The sequence below is a fragment of the Papio anubis genome, chromosome 3 (assembly GCF_008728515.1).
Source record: "Papio anubis isolate 15944 chromosome 3, Panubis1.0, whole genome shotgun sequence".
NCBI lineage: Eukaryota > Metazoa > Chordata > Mammalia > Primates > Cercopithecidae > Papio > Papio anubis.
In genome coordinates, this window is record NC_044978.1 from 94979870 (window position 1) to 94995810 (window position 15941).

Sequence of the window (15941 nt, forward strand, 5' to 3'; positions counted from 1 at the left end):
TGAGTAGCACTGTGATAATATATTTTATTTATTCATTTGTACCCTCATCTCATGCCAAAATAAATTACTGATGTCATTTCCTATTATATATTATGGAAATACTTTATACTGTAGCTTGCATGTGATTCCTATTGGTTTATGAGCTTTAATTCATCCATTCAACTAGATTTAGTGAAACTAATTTTGTTATTTCTCACCCAGACTCTTAAAATTATCTCCTATTTGGTTTGTCTGTCTTCAGTCTCTCCTATCTTTTAATCTATTGCTAGAAAAGATTAAAAAAAAAAACAGTGGAACACATTATTGAAATAAAATATTGTTGAAAAACCTACAATAATTAAAGTGCTACTGCTTCGGTTGAAGTGTGTGCACAGTGGAGGGTGGGGTCAGAGCTCGGTCTTTTTAACTCCCCCCAGAATCCCCAAGACACTTCCTGTGAATTCCCGGGGGTCTGTGGAGCACAGATGACCATGCTTACTCTCCCAGTTCTCTGCCACAGCACTGTGACCCTTTCAAAATCAATTATGTGATGCATTGCATATGATTTGGTAATAATGAAAGTACAAATGTTTGTGATGAATTTAGCTTAAAATAACTTGGAGGGAGTGGATTGAAGTCATGCTCTCACTTGCATTCCAATATACTTTCTTTAGGATGAAAGCGCTAATATTAGATACACACAGGAAAATGGGAAGATGTCACCATGGATGTCGTGGTGGGAAAAGGTCAAGAGTCATGGATCTAGGCTGGCTTCCAGGTTGCTGCCAGAGAGAGCTTCCTTAAAGCTATAACTCCTTTTGCCTATAAACTCATCCTCCGCGGCCTACAGAATTATTAATACGACCAATCTGTTTACCTCTCTCCCACTGCTTATCTCTCTCCCACTCCTCCCAACCTCTCCAGGACTCCAGTCCCCTCATGCCAAAACAGAGCAGACCTTCCACGAGTCTGTGTCTTCCCAGGTGCTGTTCCTCTGCCTGGAAACATCTTTTTTTTTTTTTTTTTTTGACAGAAGTTTGCTCTGTTGCCCAGGTTGGAATGCAGTGGCGCAATCTCAGCTCACTGCAACCTTCATCTCCCAGGTTCAAGTGAATCTCCTGCCTCAGCCTCCCGGGTAGCTGGGATTACGGGAATGCGTCACCATGTCCAACTAATTTTTGTATTTTTAGTAGAGACAGGGTTTCACCATATTGGCTAGGCTAGTGTCAAGCTCCTAGCCTCAAGTGATCCACCTGCCTCAGCCTCCCAAAGTGCTGGGATTTCAGGCATGAGTCACTGGGCCAGCTTACCTGGAAATATCTCTTTAAAAAAAAAAATTACTTAGTTCTGGGATACATGTACAGAACGTGCAGGTTTGTTACATAGGTATACATGGTGGTTTGTCACATCTATCAATCCATCATCTAGGTTTTAAGCCCTGCATGCATTAGGAATTTGTCCTAATGCTCTCCTTCTCCTTGACCCCCACCCCCTGACAGGCCCCAGTGTGTGATGTTCCCCTCCCTGTGTCCATGTGTTCTCACTGTTCAACTCCCATTTATGAGTGAGAACATGAGGTGTTTGATTTTCTGTTCCTGTGTTAGTTTGCTGAGAATGATGGTTTCCAGCTTCATCCATGTCCCTGAAAAGGACATGAACTCATTCTTTTTTATGGCTGCATAGTATTCCATGGCATATGTGTGCCACATTTTCTTTTTCCAGTCTATCATTGATGGTCATTTGGATTGGTTCCAAGTCTTTGCTATTGTGAACAGTGCTGCAATAAACATACACATGCATGTGTCTTCATAGTAGTACGATTTATAATCCTTTGGGTATATACCCAGTAATGGGATTGCTGGGTCAAACAGTATTTCTGGTTCTAGATCCTTGAGGAATTGCCACACTGTCTTCCACAATGGTTGAACTAATTTACACTCCCAACAACAGTGTAAAAGCATTCCTATTTCTCCACAGCCTCACCAGCATCTGTTGTTTCTTGACTTTTTGATAATCGCCATTCTAACTGGCATGAGATGGTATTTCATTGTGTTTTTTATTTGCATTTCTCTAATGACCAGTGATGATGAGCTTTTTTTCATATATTTGCTGGCCCCATAAATGTATTTTGTTGAGAAGTGTCTGTTCATATCCTTTGCTCACTTTTCAATGGGGTTTTTATTTTCCTGTAAATTTGTTTAAGTCCCTTGTAGATTCTGGATATTAGGCCTTTGTCAGATGGATAGATTGCAAAAATTTTCTCCCATTCTGTAGGTTGCCTGTTCACTCTGATGATAGTTTATTTTGCTGTGCAGAAGCTCTTTAGTTTAATTAGATCCCATTTGTCAATTTTGGCTTTTATAGCAATTGCTTTTGGTGTTTTAGTCATGAAGTCTTTGCCCATGCCTGCGTCCTGAATGATATTCCCGTCACTTCCCCTATTGCTTTGCATGGTGCCTATCCCGAAGTAGGGTTAAGTGAATGAATGGATGAGTAAGTGAATGGAATAGAGGAGAGGGGGAGAGAGAAGGAGATGGGCAAAGAGAGAGAGAAGTTTGGGTATGCAAAGAATTAGAAAAAGAGAACCAGAGAGACATGATGAATCCTGACCTTCAGTGCCTGGCTGTAATCCCTCCTGGAGCCTGGCTTTTCTGCTTGCCTTTGGGATCTCTGATACTGGTTGTTGCCCTCACGTTGGGGTCTATTGCATCCTTTTATGTTTGTCTGTGAGTTGCTGAAGGGCAGAGATCTAACCTCACTCATCTTTGTATCCCCAGGGGCTGGAACACAGTAGGTCAACAAGCTATTTCTCCCTTTCCACATGGAGCAAACTAAAGAAACAACATCTTGTTTTAGGGTGTTTAGAGCCCTCTTTCTACCCTTTGCTGAAGGCGACATATGAAAACACTCCTTTGAGTGAAAATAAAATACAGTGTGTTCCTCAGGGCTCTAATTTATCAGAAAGATTTTTCAAGTTCTAGTTTTTCTATTGTAACAAGAATGATTTATGTTGATTCCATCAAGAAGCACCAGTACTTTATCATTCCGGTCATTTTCCATTTGCATGAGATACACATCAGGAATTTCCTTCTTCATGTCAAACTCAGTACTGCACAGAGCCAGGCTTTTAAAACATAATTCATTAGCTTGGAAATAGGAAGTGACAAGAAGTAATTGATCTATTTCAATTTGCTCTCACAAGAGCTAGCTTTTATTTCTTTGCCCCATGGCCTCTTTTTATTTAGTGTATGTATTTTCCCAAGAATTTTTATCTTTTTTTTTTATTCAAAGGGGAGCAAATTTTAGACTGTTTAGGCTGTTTTAAATCACAAATACAAACCTCTCAGTCTAAAATATCTACTTGCCTATTGCAATTAAATCTAGAAATCAGGCAATACCAATGTCTCCTGTTTTGCTGCTGCTCTCATCTCAGCATTCTAGCCAACCTTCTTTATTCTCTGCTTTCCCCTGCCCCCACGGAGATTTTAATTTTGTTAAAACGTTTTTACTGCAGCTGTGACTCAGGCAGCTCAGTTAGCTGCAGAAACACAATGTCATTTAATATTCCAACCCACAGCCCAGACAGTTTCACATTGGGTCATTTGGAGCAGAGCTGTTCAGACTGCTTTATATGACAATGATTGGCAACACCCTGCTGTTGAAAAACAGGCAGCATGAAAAACAGCTAGTGTGCTCCTAGCAATATCTCTGTTCTCAATACCAGACCATGAATCGGAGCCAACTGAACAGAACCGAATGTGATCATCAAGCCACACTCTTGTTGTTGGTTGGATAAGGTGCTTTCATTGATTAATCCATTCATTCATTTAATTATATTCAAAGTGGACCTATTTCATGATAGGCACCATGCAAAGGCAATGCTAAGACATAAAACACTAGGGGCACAGCTCCTGCTACTAACATACCTGTAGTCTGTTGGAAAAGGTAGATTTCAAAAAAAATATTTGCAGGTTGTCTGGAAAACCAAAGAACATAGCACTGAACACTAACAGAGAAACCAAAGGGGAGTTGCAGGGGCTTGCAGAGGAAGTGAGATTTGAACTATATTTTGAGGGATGAACTGGATATTTCCAGATGAAGAAAAGGAATGCATATATCCCCCAGCAAGGAGATACATATGCAATGGCAAGAGACTGATGTTGGCAACTAAGGTAGAAAGGAGACAGGGTGGGATGGAGACCATGAATTCTACTTTATGTCATGTTTGCAGTATCTGGTTGATTTAGTGCTCAGATGAGATTTGGGACTAGAAATGGAGATTTGGAAGTTAACGAGATCATTTTTGAGGTTGAACATGGTGGCTTACACCTGTAATCCCAGCACTTTGGGAGGCCAAGGTGGGCAGATTGCCTGAGCCCGGGACCAGCCTGGGCAACAGGGCAAAACCCCATCTCTACAAAAAATATGAAAATTAGATCCATGCCTGTGGTTACAGCTACTTAGGAGGCTGAAATGGGAGGATAACTTGAGCCCAGGAGGTTGAGGCTGCAGTGAGCTGAGATTGCACCATTGTACTTCAGCTGGGGTGAGAAAGCGAGGCCCTATCTCAAAAAAAGAAAAATAAAAAGGAAAAATCACCTAAGAATGTGCAGAGTGAGAAGAAAAATGAGTCCATGACTGAGTCTTTGGAACATTTAAGGATCTGACTAAAGAAAAAGGACACAGAAAGAGGTGTGAGAGTGTAGAAGGAGCACAAAAGAGAAGTGCGTGGCAGATACACAAGGCCCTGCTTTCCCAGAAACTGTCTTCCTCATTGTAGTATACTTTGTACCTGATAATCATTCAGATGTCTATTAAATGAGTAACTTTAGATATGATCCCATTTAATTTTATCTTGAGAATGAGAAAAGTAAAGCCCAAAATTATGTATTTAGTGTAATTAAGATATTTTCTTTATCTTTTTAAAAATTTTCACTATGATATAGCTAGGTATGAAGTCCTTCCTTCCTTCCTTCCTTCCTTCCTTCCTTCCTTCCTTCCTTCCTTCCTTCCTTCCTTCCTTCCTTCCTTCCTTCTTCTCTTTCTTCTCCTTCTCTCTCTCTGTTTTTTTTTTTTTTTCTTCAGAGTCTTGCTCTATCATCCAGGCTGGAGTGCAGTGGCCTGATCTTGGCTCAATGCAACCTCCAACTCTGTTCAAGCAATTCTTCTGCCTCAGCCTCCCGAGTAGCTGGAATTACGGGCACTCGCCATCACACCCAGTTAATTTTTGTGTTTTTAGTAGAGACAGGGTTTGACCATGTTGGCCCAGGCTAGTCTCAAACTCCTGACCTCAAGTAATCCACCCACCTTGACCTCCCAAAGTGCTGGGATTACAGATGTGAGCCATCGCACCCGGCCTGAATTTATTTCTACTTACGCTTCTCAGGACTCACTATGCTTCCTGAACCTGGATACATGTCTTTCTTTGAGTCAAGAAAATTCTGAACAATTATATTTTAAACTATTACACTTTGTATTTTCTTTCCTCTTGGAATGCCTATTAGATGTATGTAGAGGTTTTTCATTCTATCCTCAATCCCTCATAATTTATCATATTTTTATTACCTCATCTCCATACTGCCTTCTGGGTAATGCCTCAAATCTATTTTTCAGTTTGCAAATTCTCTCCTTAGCCATGTTTAGCCTGCTATTTAACCTGTGACTGAGATTTTCGTTTCAATGTTAAACTTTTCATTTCTGGAAGTGTTCTATCTTTTAAAAAATTATCTTTCAAATCGGCCTGGTCTTCTGGGAGCAATTTTTTTGACCTTTTAATGTTTTATTTTCTGTCTTTAATTATGTATTTCCTTTCTATATTTTGGTCTCTAGCCAAAACATCTATTTTCTGTGGCTCTTGGAATCTGATCCAGCTGTTTTGATGTTTCCTCATGGGTAGTTACCTTCTCATGTTTGTGACTGTTGTTGAGAACTCTGAGGCCTGGGTTTAGGGTGTGTCCCTCCAGACAGGCTCTGCTTTACTTCTGCTGGGTACCCTAGGATTTTACCATCCTGAGATCACATGTTGTATCCATTTCTCAGGCTGGGTACACCTAGGTCACGCTACTATTATAAATTCTAACTTCAAACCTGTGTGAAGACACGCCTATAAAGTGGGAGACAGAGAAATATTTAACAACCAGCTAGCTCTCTTGAGAAAAAGCCCTGATTTGGAGCATTTGTCAATTGTTTTGCAAATATTTACATTACTGCTGATTTTAAGCAGCCAACTTACGGTACTGAAGGAGTTAGGAAGAAATGTGCACTTTCAGCTCTTGCAAACGACTACAAGCCAGCTCCAGCACTGTTCTGGACTTACACTGAACACTTCTCAGGGAAAGCATTTTTTCCCCCTGACCCAGCCATCTGGGCCAAAACAGAAATGAAAAACAAGGCCATCCCTCTTGGTTAATGGGTAGATGTTCTTTTCTAGTTCAGATTTTTACAAAGAGTGTGGTTTTTTCAGAGTCCCATATATACACAGATCAGTCTCAACTCTCTACTTGCCATAAGCCCAGGGCTCCATGTCCTGTGCCCACGTGGCCATTTAAGGGTGAGCCCCTTGAATATGGAGCCCAAAACCATCTGCTTACCTTTTAAGTTTTCAGTTTCCTCTGGTTGGGGTTCCTGGGGATTTCTATTACCCTATTGTAGACTTATCTGCGCCTTTAAAAGGATGTTTCCACAAGGCCGGGTGGCTCACACCTGTAATCTCAGCACTTTGAGAGGCTGAGGTGGGCAAGTCACTTGAGGTCAGCAGTTCGAGACCAGTCTGGCCAACATAGTGAAACCCTATCTCTACTGAAAATACAAAAATTAGCTGGGTGTGGTGGCACATGCCTGTAATCCCAGTTACTTGGGAGGCTGAGGCAGGAGAATTGCTTGAGCCTGGGATGCCGAGGTTGCAGTGAGCTGAGATGGCACCACTTCACTCCAGCCTGGGCGACAGAGCAAGACTCTGTCTCAAAAAAGAAATAAAATAAAATAAATACATAAAAAAGTATGTTTGTTTCATTTAATGCAACATATCTGGGTATTGTTTGAAAAACAAGGGTTTTCAGGTTACTGAGTCAGCCATATTGCCAGAAAGTAGAAGTCCATAACGGCTCTGAGCTTGGCTGCTAATTTCCCTCTGTTCCTAGTTCTTTCTACCAGGCCTCAGAATTGCAGTTCATTTGCATATTAGACTCCAAGAGGACATCACAAACACCTTACACTCAACACATCTAAAACCCAAGTCTCAAGCATGGCACTTTCCCTATGTGTTCTCTATCTCAGTTAATGTCATGCCCATTCACCCAGTTTTCCAAATTAAAGCCTAATTTTGTCTTGAATTATCTCTCTCCTTCTCCACAAATGTATCTTCTCTCAACTTCTATTTCTTCTCTCATATAAACTGCCACTATTTTCCTCTGGCATTATCATCATAGCCTCCTAGTTTGACTCCTGGCTGGTCTTTCTTTATCTCTATCCATTTGTCCAGGACTTCTGGACCTGCCTTTCTGAGTCTTAAATCTGGAGATGTCACTTCCCTGCATAGAAAGCTTAGCTAACTTTCTGCTCTCAGAAAAATTAAGGTCCAAGTGCTTTACGTGCAATAGAAGCCCTAAATAATTTGCCCTACTACCCACTTTTCCATAGCTTGTTTCCTGTCCCTGCCACTTTGCTTTTTGTTTGTTTTTTGTTTTTTGAGACAGAGTCTCGCTCTGTCACCCAGGTTGGAGTGCAGTGGTGGGATCTTGATCTTGGCTCACTTCAACGTCCACCTCCCGGGTTCAGGCCGTTCTCCTGCCTCAGCCTCCTGAGTAGCTGGGATTACAGGTGCCCGCCACCACACCTGGCTAATATTTGTATTTTTAGTAGAGATGGGGTTTCACCATGTTGCTCAGGCTGGTCTGGAACTCCTGACCTCAACCTCCCAAAGTGCTGGGACTACAGGTGTGAGCCACTGCACCCGGCCTGTCCCTGCCACTTTGTCTCCGCTCTCTATTTCCAACATGGAAGTGATGTACTTCCATGACTTTGCTCAAGGTGTTCTCCTGCCCTGGAATGGCCTTTGCCTTTCTTCACATGTTGAAGTCTAGTGCTTCCTAGTTAATGATGCTTAGACTCCACATCTAGGATTCATCATTCCCATCTCTATTTGAACCTAAATATATAAAGTTCATCACAGAGTGCCTCGCATTGCAGTTGACTTATACTTAGAGCTTCAAGGTCTTTGAGAACACAAAACATATCTTAGACATGGTTAATGTTCTCTATCATTCCTACTGCCTAGCAAAACTTTGGGAGATTAATATACAGTTTTTAAATTGAGTGGTTATAATACAGTGTTACAAAAAGAACTCTGAAAGTTTAGGAGTCAATGTCTACTAATTACAGATAACTATAAAATAATAGAAGAAAAAAAAATATTATATGTATTCCAAAATATCAGTTTTTCTTTTAAGTTGTTTATATTTGGTCAGCTGTTAAGAGAGAGCCTAAGCAAGTATGATAAAAATGCTCAGGACCAATTCTTCATCCCCTGTATCCAGCCCCCATTAAGTCAGGCATTGTTTTGCAGAAGTAGTGGGGGAAAGCAGTGACCTTCTCCACTGTCCCCCAGTCAATATTCTAGACAAGGCAGGGCAATGGATAGCAATGACAGGTGCTGGTGAACAGCAGCGTTGGGTAATAATTCCCAGATCTCTTGAATGGCAAGACCAAGTCAATGTTTGGAGTTAGAAAAGATGTAAAAAACATAACATTATTAACAGATCGTGGTTCATCAGCATTCTTTACAATTCTACCAACACCAGTGAGTGAGCAAGAGATTGTTTCTGTGATTTGATTCCTGTATAATGGATGAGACATTTATAATTATTTCAAGAAAAATCTACCTTTAAGGAAGGTTTCAAAAATAACACTTTCTAAAATAAAAAATGTTAATGCTTATCAACTTTGTGTGGTGTGACAGAAAATTAAATAGTCCAAACCCAAACCAATTAGTAGAGTCCAATTTTAATAAAATTTCTTTCATCTCATTTTTGCTATTCACTGTGTAGTCTGGTTACTCAACAAGAGGTAATTTTTCAGTAGTGAGCCTTGAAACATATCACTGGAGTTTTTTTATGTTTAGATCAAATAAATTCTCAGTTTAATATCCTGCTGGAGCTTTGTAGATATTGTTTTTTCCTTTTCAGTTTATCAGACGACAAATGCCTCCTGATACAAGATTTTCTGCCGTACAAAGATAGTCATGTGAAATCCCCAGGAAAGGCTTCAAAAACATGCACTGAAAACAAGTTGAAATGTTAGGTTAAAGAATAGATGAACACAAGGATGGGATTGATCAAAGAATAGAAGATTAGTAGAGAGAAGAGAGAGTGAAAACAATCTTCCCATTAAAGCAAACCTTTCTTAAGCCTTGAAGAAATCTGTAGAAAGCTGAACCCCTATGGTACAGACTTGGAGATAACAGGAAAGGAGGGCCTGGAGTAAACGAAACCTCAGTTGATGCCTTTTTGGTAAGGACTAGGCAATTGAATCATATGATTTGAGAGCCGATGAGCTGGTACCTTTACAAAGCTGATTGCTGTACGAGATCTGACGTGTTATCAGAACAAACAGGATAGGCCGGGGATAGTCATGAGAGGACATGAGGAATCACAGCTTCAAAAATGCGGCAGGAGGTTTGGAAGCAACAGCTACACACAGATCAACTTTGAGATGCCAAGATGATCTCAACACAGGAGCTAGATCATAGCTACCTGTTAGCTCTAGGTGTATTTGATAATGGTTAAGATTGTCTCTAGGTATGGAAAGCTGATTGTCCTTGATGATAGATTATGCTGTTAGCAATTGCTTGTTTTGTGGAAAAACTGAATGTAGCCCATACTTCCCCTTGGCCACATGAGTTTGAGGCTGCAATCCAGGAATATGGGTCACCCTGAAGGTAACACAGTAAAACCTTGGACTCAGAAATACCACCTAGAAAGTTATCGGATACCTAATGCTCCTTTTTTTTTGGTAACCATTTCATGGAAATGGCCTTATTACTTAGGGACTCCTTCAGTTGCAACTTGAACTAGCTTGGCTAAAAAAAGAAGATTTAACAGCTCATATAACCAGCTAGGTGAGGAGTGTTGTTGGAAAGGACCAGAACAGGGTCTTGGTGATGCCTGCACTTTCTCTTTTCTCCTCTCATCTCCCTTAATTCAGCTTTTATTTTTGCCTTGTTCTCCCAAGCTGGGTGATATCATAAAATGAACCATAGTTAGTAGCAGTTTCTGAGCTCACATTTTCCCAACTTCTTAACTAGAGAGGAAAGGGCTCTTCCCCGTGGCTCTTATTAAAAAAAAAAAAAAAAAAAAAAAAAAAAAAAAAAATCACAGGGAAGGATCCCAGGCCAGGGTGGATGACTCTCCACCTCCAAATCAGTCACTGAGGGTAGAATGTTGGTTCCTGGCATCACATCAAATGCAAAATTTAACTTTCACAAATTCAACTATGAGAATTAAATGAGGGATAAAACAAGAGAGAGATCGCATGAATGATACGTGAACCAGGAAATATGGATCTGCAGCTACTAAGGTCAGCCTCAACTCCCTGTGCTTATCATGGTCTGAGCATCTGGAGGAAAGATCAGAGGGTTCTTTCTTATACTATGACCCCAAAGCTGGTCACTCCACCTGGTTATCAGCTATTCCCATACTGGGGAAAGAATATCATTGTGGCTTTGATGAATAAAGATTATTTTATTGTTACAGGTATTTAAAGGATTTTCAAGGGCAAATTTACTTACTTATAAATGAATTTCTCCCCACAAACTAATATTAAAATCTGAGCCCTGCTTAGGGCTACCTTGAACTCTTATTAAAATGGGTTCAGAGTGGATATGGGAGGCCCATCCCTAAGCTATCACTGACAACTCAGAAGTGGGGTCCTGTAGGAAGGGAGCAGCTTCCATTTGGACTTTATGGTAGGAGCCCTTGGAGGTGTGATTCCTCCCAAAAGGGAGAGCCTATTTCCCAGAAGAATAGGGGAACAGTGCTGGGAGCAAAATAATTGAGATAAACAACACTGGACTCACTACAGAGGCGTTCACTGAGGGTGTAAGTGTCTCTAAGCGCCCTCCTCCATTTTGACAGTCATGGGTCCACTTCCTCTCAGCTCCTCCCTGTGGCTCACCTCATGGCTTCCTGGTCCCATTGAGAGACCAGGACCACTTTTGTCATTGTCCAATCTACATTCACTTTGTTCCCAAAGTACTGCCTGCTCTAAGGTTCTTGTGTCCCAATGTCTTCCTCCCACTCATATTAAACTGTTATTCAGGTACAAAACATATTTATCTCCGATACTGTAGCTGCCCTCTCCACACAGAACCAGGCCAAAATTCCCTAGGGGACAAGAGAGAGCCTCAACCCATACTGCCTCCTCTTCACCAATCCCCAGACAGCATCCCTAGTCCAGGCTTGTGCACCTCCTCTTTGCCCACCTAGTATATTTCTTGGAATTTAGGGTTTATTTCCTAAATGCATGGAGAGCTTAGCCCCTGGAGGCCACCATGCCATCTCAGTTTTCTAACAATCATCTGTCTCCAGGTAAGATTGCCAGGTGAAATAGTTGAAACATCTTTATACTAAAAACATATTTGTTGTTCATCTGAAATGCAAATGTAACTGGATGTCTTGTATTTTTATTTGGTATCTACCAGTGAGGCTTCCATAAATATGACCTCTGCCTGGCTGGTCCACCAGGCCACCCAGACATTCCTGAGCAGGTTTTAATATACTTGAGTTCACCATGAGCAGACAAGCCAGGCCCTCACTGATTTAGAGTATCCAGACTTTCGTGCCAAGTGTATAAATGTAATATTGGGGATTAGTAAGTGTTTTAAGAGTGGTATACATTTTGGGCACAGAAAATAATACTTGGTTATATCCATCATTAGTGCCAGGTGCCTGTAATCCCAGATACTTGGAAGGCTGAGGCAGGAGAATCGCTTGAACCTGGGAGGCGGAGGTTGCAGTGAGCCAAGATCATGACACTGTACTCCAGCCTGGGCAACAGAGTGAGACTCTGTCTCAAGAAGAAAGAAAAGAAAACAAAAAGGAGTGCAAAAATCCTCCATAATCCAGCATATTTTGGCCCAGTCTTTTTGAATGTAACTGTAAAAGTACTTTTAAAGAAACTGGGGCCAAGAGCCAGGCTGCAGTCTGCTATGGCCGTGCCTATGAATAGCTACTGCACTCCAGCCTGGACAATGTAACATCTCTACAATGTTTTTTTAAAAACAAAATATAAAAGAAAGAAATCGGTGCAAAACTGTATATAACTTGTTTTTTTCACATAAAAATATATAATGGAAATTTAAAATAGTTGCATAGTATTTATTCTATTATATAAATAAAAAACAATCTACTCAACCCTTTGCCTATTGTTGGATACTTAGGTTATTTCTAATTTTTCTTCTACCAGTCTTATCATTGTACGTAAATTTTCCACAAGTCAGATGATTTCTGTAAATAGGCAAAATACACAATTTATAATAAAGTATTTTTGTTATTAAACTGAAAAAGTTCTATTTCACTAGTAGTTAAATAAGCACAAAATACGAAACTTTTAAAACAGCATATTGACAAAGATTCTTAAGGTAGTAGTACTTGCTTCTGGAAATACAATGGAAGAAGCCCTCAAACACCTTTGAGGTACTGAATATAACTTCTGTGAACCCTTTTTGCTTTTCTACTTACTCAACATCCATTTTTCCTCTTTCTGTTAACAGCACCCACTATTCCTCTGGGGAATCCCTTCCCCAAATTTGAGTTGATGTGTCTTGAGTGGGGATGAGACCACTCCCTTGCTTGAGTGAAAGCATTCCATCCTGTGGCCACAGTGATTGGTTGAAGGATGGGTACACTTCTCTTGTCTATTTTCTATTTAATTTTTTATTTAATTACTTCTATTTTTAAAAAGCCTTCTAGCTTCAAGAAAAGTGGCCAAACATTATTGTACGATAGTTCTCCCTTATTAATCCCAAGTTAATCCCAGGACTTTTATGAGAACTCCTGGAAGTAGGTGCTCTCTTTCCATGATTGTTTCTATGGTAGGATATATCCAAGTTGAGTGTATCCTTGCCACTATAGCATAATAGCATATATCTGAATATTTCCCAGTACTGAAATATGGCCTCTAATTGCTTCAATTTAATTGCTGTGGTTACTAGTGAATGTGAATATTTTCATAAACGTTGGCTGCTTGCATCTCTTTTGTGATCTTGTGTCTATTCATGTCATTTGCCTCTTTTCCTATAAAATAACACAACAAAACTTTTATAAATTACTCATAAATTTTCTCTTAATTTCTTAAATAATGTTTTTACTATAACAAAGTTGAAAGTTTTTATGTATCCATATCTACTGAGCTCCCCATTATGATTTCCTCTTTTACTTTTTTGCTTAGAAAAATGTCCCCTATCCAAAGATGAGATAAACACTTGCCAATCTTTTTCTCTAGTATTTTGTTGCATTATTATTATTATAATAGTTAACCCTTTAATCTACTTGGAATTAGCTTTGGTATACACTGTGCTACAAAGCTCTAAATTTATTTTTCCCCAAATAGCTAGCTTAATTTCTCCTTCCTTCCTTCCTTCCTTCCTTCCTTCCTTCCTTCCTTCCTTCCTTCCTTCCTTCCCTCCCTCCCTCCCTCCTTCCTTCCTTCTTTTCCTTTTTTTTTTTTTTGACAGGGTTTGCTGTCATCCATGCCTGAGTACAGTGGCACGATCATGGCTCACTGCAGCCTTGCCCTCCTGTGCTCAAGCGATCCTTCCACCTCAGCCTCCCAAGTAGCTGGTACCACAGGCATATGCCACCACAGGCATGTGCCACCATGTCTGGCCAATTTTTGTAGTTTTTGTAGAGACAGGGTTTCACCATGCTGTCCAGGGTGGTGTCAGATTCCTGCGCTCAAGCGATTTGCCCACCTTGGCCTCCCATAGGCATGAGCTCCGTGCCTGGCCATATTTTCTAAGTACTATGTTATCTCTCCCTTTTACATATGCTTTCCCCTGTGGGAAAAGAACACTTCACCAGTGTCACCACACCAGTGTCATCACACTGTGTCATCACACCTGGAGATTGGGCTTAATCCTAATCCTAGCGTGTTCTCATACATAGCGAGGAAGATGAGAAAGAAGGGGAGGCCAGAACACCTGTTTTCTTCACATTGACAATCACCCCATCAGCAGGAGTGACATCAGGTCTGTAGGTCCCAAGAAGCCCCCAAGATCGCAGGTGCAGCATGCGTCATGATTTACAATCCCAGCCCATCATCCCCTTCTGTTTATTTTTTCAGATGGAGTCTCAGTCTGTCACCCAGGCTGGACTGCAGTGTCACCATCTTGGCTCTCTGCAACCTCCACCTCCCAGGTTCAAGCAATTCTGCCTCAACCTCCTGAGTAGCTGGGACTACAGGTGCGCACCACCACACACAGCTAATTTTTGTCTTTTTAGTCCAGATGGGGTTTCACCATGTTGGCCAGGCTGGTCTCAAATTCCTGTCCTCAAGTGATCCGTCTGCCTCAGCCTCCCAAATTGCTGGGATTGCAGACAAGAGCCACGTGCCAGGCCCCTTTCTCTTTTCAGTCTTCGCCCATTGCACAAGTTGCCTCCCAGGTCCCTCCCTAAACCCTGAGAGGAGGTAGTTGGATGAGTTGAGTTGGTCTGCCTCTAATTACTGCTTATTTAATGTGATTGTGAATTTTAATATCATTAACACAACAAGGGGTTCTGAGGCAAATAGGAGTGGTGCCTGCACAGTTGGCTTCAGCTGTATCCCTTGCCATTTGTATTCTTGGCTTATCTCATCCTGTGGTTTCAAGACTGTGAAAGCTCAGCAGTGCCTTCCCTCCTTATCTTGTCTGTTTCTCCACACACCTTCCCTGGGGTCTACTAGTGTAAAGTTGGCTAGCATGGATCGTCGTATATCTGAATATCTTTCTTTTTACCTGCATAAGCTGACATGTAAGCTTAAAATATTTTTGGTCACAAATATATTTGTGCTGACATGTAAGCTTAAAATATTTTTGGTCCCTTAAAGCTCTACAGAGCTCACTGAAGTTTTTCTTTTTCTGGGTTTAGTGTTTCGGAAAAGTGTAAGGGTACATTATCCTCCTAAATGCTTGTAAAAGCTCTGCCCTCATGGAATTTACAGTCCAAGGAAGAAAAATAAATTATTTGTGATGAAGAGTGCAATATGCTTTGCATTTAGTCTTACTTTTCATAGTCTCTGTCATCTTTATGAGATTTGGGGATGAGGAAAGGCTCAGTCCACCCTTGGGTAATAGAAGTCACTCTGTGCCAGGACAGGAATTAGGGAAAAGTCCCTGGATAGAAGAATTCACTGTATCTTGGCTCCTTGTGAAAGCAACCCTGGGCTAAGACTGAGCCTTGATTTCACTCTAGAAATTCCTGTTGGTTTTCACAACTAAGTGACTATCACTTTATGGTCACCCCCAGGGAGCTAGATGCCTCCTCAAGAGACCCCACCTGGTTGGTAAGCAGAGAAATTCTTTTCCTTTCTACATGCCATCTAGTGACTAACTTAAACGTTGTTGCATCTCCATTCATAAGAGCTCTGCTTTTGATTTGTTTTGGGATAAACCTGTCTCAAGCAGGGAATCTCAGCACTTTATTTATTTTCAGTCCTTTAATCCTAATGCCAGGGCTTTACTCACAAAGCTTCGTAAATCTGTGACCACTGAAATATCCTCTCTCTACCTGCCAATACCTTCTTAAATACACATTTTTCATGGAGACTGTTGTTAACCAAGCTCTTCTCTGCCCTCTTTAAGGACACATCACCGTGCAGATTCAGCCAGGTACTTGTGGGTTCGGTTGACAAGACTGACACTTCCCCGTGCCTCAGTTTCTTCGTTTGTAAAAATCGAGCTTGTAAAAATTGTATCTATCTCACGGCTT